Source organism: Euprymna scolopes, chromosome 11 (genome assembly GCF_053919585.1).
Source record: "Euprymna scolopes isolate OS-2025 chromosome 11, ASM5391958v1, whole genome shotgun sequence".
NCBI classification, from domain to species: Eukaryota; Metazoa; Mollusca; class Cephalopoda; order Sepiida; family Sepiolidae; genus Euprymna; species Euprymna scolopes.
In genome coordinates, this window is record NC_136492.1 from 88,931,168 (window position 1) to 88,939,428 (window position 8,261).

Below are 8,261 nucleotides of genomic sequence, written 5' to 3' on the forward strand. Positions count from 1 at the left end.
TTAAACAAAATCAAATAAAAAAGGATAATTAAGTGAATAATTTTTGGCACATATACTTTTTCGATTCTAATCCCGATTTTTCAGATTCTCGATTCCGATTCTGATTACTCTTCCTAACACTAATATATATATATATATTTATATATATATATATATATACATTTTTAACAAAAACCAAGACGTCAGACTTAGAAGGGAAATGGTTTCCATATTGTTTCATTGTTAAAGTGTTTTTTTATTCAACAAGTCTGACGAAAGGCTGTTCCTGAGAAAATTTTTTAATTTGTCCGAATACTCTTAAAACAATTGTACTTAACGTTAAAATACATTATTTGTTGCTATCAATGCATTCTTTAATGTCTTGGTTTTTATTAATTTTGTAGCTTACAGGTTAAGTCATCTCTTTTTGGCTCAAAACGTATTGGGGTATGAACGATTACTGAATTGTCAATTATATAAACCCAGTAAAATTCGAAATGCTATAAATAAGACTATATATATATATATATATATATATATATATATATATATATATATATATATATAGAGAGAGAGAGAGAGAGAGAGAGCGATAGGCAGACAGAGACAGATAGAGAGATTTATAAAAATTTATATATGAACATTAAGCTCTACACAGGCTTCCTCGCGTTTCATCAACAATCCGGCAGGGGTGTGTGATGAGTCTAGTGTGTTAGGTATAAGTTAGTTTTAAGTTCATGCTTCCATGCCGTTTTGCTTCCAGCTAACACCGCTGGCTAACCTCACAATCAAAAGGGAGCAGCTATGCATGTCTTTCCTTCCAGTACATAGCCTCTCCATCATCAATACTCCTATAGTGCCTCCACGTTTGCCACACAGTAACTGTGTGTCTTGCGGCCCCAGGCTAAACTTGTAGGAAATCTCGGAGTAGTAGGGGACTCCAGAGGTAGTGCGTTATGGCCTCAGAGGTAGTGCGTGTAGACATGCCCTGGCACACTACCAACCCCTACCCGACTGTCTTGTGGGTGCCCTTGGTTGGGCGAAGACTGTTTACTTCACTGAGATTACTTTCGGCCAGAATCTGTGGCCTCCTCTGCTGTCAGTCGTCGCGGATTCACTCCGCTGGACATGAGCATTGGAGGTTCAGAGGGTGTCTATCTGATGCGCAACAGATACTGCACCTAAACTGCGCAAGCAAGTTTGGAGCCAAGGTGGAAAGTTCTGTGGTGATGGCGTGTGACTACGCCAACACCGAGGGATAAAGCACTGAGGCCCCAACGTGTCATCGTCAAGACTGACGGACTGCATGATGATGATGATGATGATGATGATGATGATGATGATGATGATGATGATGATGATGATGGCGATGGTGATGATGATGACATCCACAGAAAACGTTTTTAAATATATAAATAAAACTGGTTCTTTCGTATAATAATTTTTATGGTTGGACAAGAGTTATCTTTTTGCTTTAAGGAGTTACGTCTTAAATTAATTATAGCTATTGGTGACCTTTTTGTGAAAGTAATGCATCCTACTTTTAGCTCCAAAACAAAACAGTATAGCTACGAAGACGGGAGTGATACCATTAAGACGAGCGACTTTTTGTGCACCAGAATTCATTTTTTACATGGGAACTGGAATTCTTTTTTTACATAGTCACTTGAATTCTTTTTTTTTACATGGTCACTTAAATTCTCAATGCACTTTTGCAAGCCTCGTTTGATGCTTCGACGAAATAAGTCTGGAGCGATCTATGTTTCTTATATCTCTTCGTTACTCTTAAATTGCCGAACCTATTTCCATGTTGATCGGTTCGATTTTTCCTGCATGGAGAAATTAAATGACGTATCTCTGATTCTGGTTTACGGCCGTGTCAGAGGTTGTTTTCTTATGTTTTACACCGTCAATATCAGAAGAATAAAATTTTAAGGTCCTTATGCATGAGTTTGGTCATTATAACAACGAAATTTGCAAATCCTCTTAGATTCATTCGGGTGGAATAAAAAAGGGGGGAATTACTTTTGGAACTGCCTCCGTATTATTATCAATTGGTAGGCATGAGCAAAAATATCCGGAAAAAACAAATACCTATTCTTCTTAAAAGATGCTTATTATGATAATTTTTAGTGTTCGCCAATATTTTGATTTTTTAAAGATAACAAACCATAGTTAATCTCTAAAAGATGAAAATGTGTATTTTCGTGTTTGAAACATACAGTGTAAACGTTGCAAAAATACCAAAATGTATTCAAATTTTTAAGTCCGAATCTCTGGAAAAATATTTATCAGTTTTCTGACAACGATACTTAGTAAATTAAACTTATAAGATAACGAATTAAAGAAAAATTTACATACGTATTACTAAAAATTCCATAAAAAATAAACAAAAAAAAAAGAATTAATTGAAAAGAAAAACATGGGAAATCGGATTGGGGAGGTGTAATATTTTTGGTTGATTGAATTAATTTATTCTGAAAGAAAGCAGAAAATTCTTACTTGATTAGAAAAGTTTTAAATGTACACAGGTAAGAATTTATTTATTTATCTCTAAGAAAGTTTCCTATTTAATTTCGTATAGGATTTTTATTTAATAATACTCTAAAATGATTAATAACGTTTGTTGACCAATATTTTTTTCCTTAGACTATGAAGTAAAACGTTTGTAAACTATTGTCTAAAATTACTCGATTTATTCTTAATCTTATTATCCATTAAAAAATGTAATTTAAAAAAGGCTTTTTTAACCGTTTGAAACACGCGATAATAATTTAAGATCTAACGGTTTGAAAAGCCAGACGAGTGTGATTTTTTGTAATAAAAAAATAACTGAATTTTTTTCCTTCGAAATTTCGAAAAATAAAATATTAAAAAAATCATCGTATTTAAAATAAATAGTATTATCTGTTTAAAAAAAAACTATTACATACTCGTCTGGTCTTTCTAATCGTTAAATACGCAAATCTTAATTTTTTTGAGTGTTTACAAACATTGAATCAATATATATGAAACTCTCTTTCCCAATCATTTATGTACCTTGAATATAATAATATAATAATATATTTTTGTCGATATAAAATATGTTTGTGTCTAGATCAAATATGTTTGTGCCTACATCAAATATATGCGTGTCTATATAAACTATATGTGTGTCTACATCAAGTACGTTTGTGTATACATCAGATATGTTTGTGCCTACGTAAAATATGTTTGTGTCTAGGTCAAATATGTTTATCTCTAAAACAAATGTCTGTGTCTAGATCAAATACGTTTGTCTCTACATCAAATATGTTTGTGTCTACATCAAATATGTTTGTGCCAACATCAAATATGTTTGTGTCTACATCAAATTGGTGTGTCTGCATCAAATGTGTGTGTCTACATAAAATGTGTGTATGTCTAGATAAAATATGTTTGTGCCGACGTCAAATATGTTTGTGTGTAAAACAAGTGTGTTTGTGTTTAGATCAAATATGTTTGTGTTTAGATCAAGTTTGTTTGTACCTAGATCAAATATGTTTGTGTCTAGATCAAGAATGTTTGTGCCTAGATCAAATATGTTTTTGTCTAGATCAAAAATATGTGTGTCTAGATAAAGTTTGTTTGTACCTAGATCAAATATGTTTGTGTTTAGATCAAGTATGTTTGTGTCTAGATCAAATATGTTTGTGTCTAGATCAAGTATGTTTTTGTTTGGATCAAATATGTTTGTGTCGACATCAAATGCGTGTGTTTAGATCAAATATGTTTGTGTGTAGATTAAATGTTTGTTTCTACATCAAATATTAGTGTCTAGAACAAATATGTTTAAAAATGTTTCTTTTATGTATTCTCTTCATCAGATAAGACTGCCATGAGTCTCTTTTCTTTGATTCATCAATTGTCATTTTCATGCGTAATTAATCGTTGTTTTCCTTTTTTATTATCAGTTATTATTTTGAGCAAGCTTTTTCTTCCTTTGCTTATAAAATTGAATTTGCATACGCGATTATTGAAGCGAGAGTTGCACACGTACGTTCACTTTGATATATAGATATTTTGTTTTAAAGATGTTCCACTCACATGTCGCGATACTGAATTCGTTCTAAATGTACGATCACAGAGCACACTAGTTGTGAACAAATTCCTTTAGTCAAATAAACTAAATAAATAGGTGTAGATCTTTTATCTTTCATAATATGTTGATTGCTATGGATTGAATTCAATCACTCTGTGCTTTTTCCCGTTTTATAATGCTGTACTCTTTCAGTAAGCATACACACAAAATGCGCAGAAAGAATAAAAAATGGCTGATATTCGAAAATAGCAGTAAAATACGCGCGGCAAAATGGCCAGCCAACTGCAATGTATGGTTAGTCTGTTTGTTCAAGTTTCTGAATTTATTACGAGAAAAATAATGGGTGATTGCGAAGAGGCTTCCGTCTGCAGATACAAAGGAAAAGGAATTTACAGCTTAGCACCTGCGAAGGTAGCTCGGTGGTTAAAGGCGGGGTTAATTGTTTGTATCGTCTAAGAATCAAATCGTTCGTTTATTAATCGGTGCGAACCGCTAGTATATAGCTTGGAGAAAGCACATAACGTTAGTGTAGAATTTAACTTGTTACAGAAACATAAAGCAGTCGCACAACAGGAAATAGCAAGCGCCTTTGTCCTATGCTATTGTACTGTAAATTACGCTTATCCTGTTTTGGAGAGATCAACCCATGCCAAAAATCTAAACTTAGTATTGTACAACCCTTGCCGCTTGATAATTAACTGCCTGAAGTCTACCAAGCTTAACAACTTGGGCATCCTTACGTGCAATGTCAGTCGAGTAGAGATCAGAAAATTATCAGTGATGGACGCCATTTTTTTTAAATGCCTTATCTGCACTTTACTTTCCAATCACTACAGATTGAAATATCTTGCAGATTACAGCAATAATGCCAAGTAAAATATTGGTAAATTGTTGTATGATCACATGCTTCAAAGACACGCAAAGAAAAGCAGAATAGTATTGTTTAGGATAAGCAGCCTGTCTTTTGTACTCGCATGTAACACTGTTTCATCGACATTTTTAAAAGTGGTGTATCTCCTTTCAGTCTACAGATAATATCGAGAAATAAGAATGAACTTTTACAGCTTTCTCCCAACGACTTTTTTTGTGTAGATCGTTCTTACTCATTGATGTACTGTTTCATTATCAAAACTCAAAAGCATAATAATAAACTGTTCAATAAAAGTATGAAAAACGCCATCAATTGAACTAGACGTTATCGAAACCAACGCATCTAGCTTAATAAAAAATCAAAATGTGGTACTTATGAACTCATGTTTCCGTGCTGAAATAATAGCGTTATTATTAGAAAGCCATTTATATTTAAAAATAAAATACCAATGATAACCCTGGCGAATCATCAAGTATTCAGCTACCGACAAGATTTGAATTACGTTACAATACGGCATAATCATGTTGACATACCGATTCTCGCCAGATCACCTAAGTTAAGCAACGTTGAGCCTGGCCAGTACCAGATGGGTGATCATTTGGGAAGGCGAGGAGCTGTATGTATCGCGAGGTAAAATACCAGGTTGAGAAACTGACGCGGTCTATCCTTCTCTCAAGGGTAAATGGGACTCTCTTAAGCCGTGGTAGGTACACCATCTAGTGGTGGCGTCACGATAAAAAATACCCTTGATAGCACTGGCGAGGCATCAAGTACTCAGCTACCGACATGATTCAAATCCACTACAAACTCGTTCAATCTTGGTTACGGCCGCGCTGGACTGGATTAGAAAGGCTTTCTTAGCATTGGGAGTGAAGGATGTTTTGTAACTATTCTGTATTTTAACCTAATAATTTAATACAAGAAGATATACTAAAACTTGATTCAACTTGAAAATAATATTTTAAGCCAAAGCACTCAAAATTGTCTTGATCGCTTTGTTCTATTATTTTCTTGGGGCAAATCGACTTCTTGCTTTTTATTTTTCATCACATCTTTCTTGAAGTTCGTACATAAGATCCATTGCTCTTTCCTTCTGTAAAACTTAACGTCATTTACTTTATCAATCCAAACACTTTTTACACAAATGACCATATTTTCTATATTTACAAAATCTATTATTTGATCTTGTATGAAATACTGTTGTCATATTTGAGCTAATTAATCCCTGTCTTGTGTGAAGGGTCTTGATTAGGTTCAAAAGCGTATATTTGTTATGTAGCTGACCGTTTCTTCTTTGCATCCTCCTTTTTGGTGTAAGAAAGGAGGTGTTACTTAAAGTTTACCATTTGTGCAAGACAATTATTATTATGGCATCTGTTTCTCAGAGTTGTCTGACTTATTCCCTTATATCATTGTCTCAGTTCGTTTGACTCGTTGGTCTAGTCGTTTTCGTCGATTCGCTTTTCCAATTTATTTGTTATACATTATCCTATACTATTAACTCCTTGTCAAGAACAACAGAAACTTGTAACTATTATCTTCTTAGTTATAGATGTTTAGGTTCAATCAGGAACAAATTCTTAATCTGTAGGTTCAATCAGGAACAAAGTCTTAGTTTTTAGGTTCAATCAGGAACAAAAGCTTCATCTTTAGGTTCAATCAGGAACAAAGTCTTAGGCTTTAGGTTCAATCAGGAACAAAGTCATAGTCTTTAGGTTCATTTAGGAACAAAGTCTTAGTCGTTAGGTTCAATCAGGAACAACGTCTTAGTCTTTGGGTTCAATCAGGAACAAAGTCTTAGTTTTTAGGTTCAATCAGGAACAAACTGTTAGTCTTTAGTTCCAATCAGGAACAAAGTCTTAGTCTTTAGGTTCAATCAGGAACAAAGTCTTAGTCTTTAGGTTCAATCAGGAAATTCTATTTTAACGTTAATCATCGTTCGTTTTTTTTTTTTTACTTCCTTAGTGACTTTATATTTTATCTAACGCAAATTGCATAAAAAATACATGAAGTAAATATATGAGAAAAATACAATATTTCTGTAGAAGGATACTAAATCACTTTATTTTCTATTTCAGGTAATATCCCACGATGAGATATTGTGGAGATGATCGTACTTTTATTGGGAGAAAATTGAATGAGGAGATGAATCCGCCATTTCCTCTGAATGCGCATTGGCTTTCGTCGTCATGATCCCCTTATGGATGGAAGACTTCCTCGTAAAGATACTGACTTTAGATCGGCATCGCTCGATTTAAACAAAAACAAAAAAAAACAAAGTGTCGCAACAGAAACACACATCACAAATGTTACAGGTGAACCTTCGAAAATGCATCGATTTTGGTGATCATTTTAGTAATGAAATTGCCATAGTTACTGAACTCAAAAGTTATTTAATGCACTTGTTAGGAATATAAAGTGATACTTGATAATTGTCACGCCTTTGTTTTATATTTACAATTAAAATAAAACAAGCTTTTGGTCTCACTCGTGGTGAATATACTAACTTACATAAGAAAATATATATATATATGGGAGGGGGTACGTGTATAAATATATATATATATATTTATATATATATATGTGTGTGTGTATTTGTACGCGTGCGTGTGTGTGTTTATGTAGCAAAATTTAATGATTTACGGAAAAGTCGTTTACGCGAGCTCCAAGAATTCAACATCAACGACCAGTGAACGATCGTTTCCGAGAGGATGCCAAAAGTTTTATTTAAATAAAGTTTCAGCAGTAACACCGGAAGTAGACGCCAACAGATTATACAGAAAATCCAAGTTATCAGCTAAAACGAAGTAAATACAATTTACTAAGAGAAAGTGTATAAGGTTTGTTTTAGACAAGTGAAAATACTCTTTAAACAATTATTTTCAATAGTGGAAAATATTTCTGTGGATTGTTTTTACACACTTGCACACACACACACACACACACACACACACACACACACATATATATATATGTCAAAAACACGATGTTAAAACATCGTTAAACTCACGACTCACTCAGCAGCCGCTGATAGTGTAGTGGTTAGGAGCCTTGACTGTCGTACAGTCAATCTTGGCTTGAGGTAGTTTCAATCTTGGCTTGAGGTAGTTGCCTGTCTAGCCGCACTAATGAGCTCTGAAACAGCGAAACAGTACTGTATATAGATGACTATATATATATATATATATATATATATATAACGGATAAAATAAACTTGGTGCAGATAGGTTTATATTACTTCTATGCAGATAACTGGCTAGACGTAATCTAGTGAGAAGGATCAGTTAGAATCCGCTGTCCCTTGTTCAGCTCTGGCTCTGTGCATATGAATGACCTGTTATTGCCAGACCC

At 33.7% G+C, this 8,261-nt stretch overlaps 1 long non-coding RNA gene across 1 annotated transcript in view; it reads left to right on the forward strand.

Moving 5' to 3' along the window:
* LOC145288244 (uncharacterized) overlaps window positions 1–7,445 on the forward strand; it is a 107,221-nt gene extending 99,776 nt beyond the window's left edge. The window contains exon 3 of the long non-coding RNA XR_013869275.1: window positions 6,989–7,445. This is a non-coding gene — a long non-coding RNA (uncharacterized LOC145288244). The remainder of the gene's footprint in view (window positions 1–6,988) is intronic.
* Window positions 7,446–8,261: the final 816 nt, after the last annotated feature.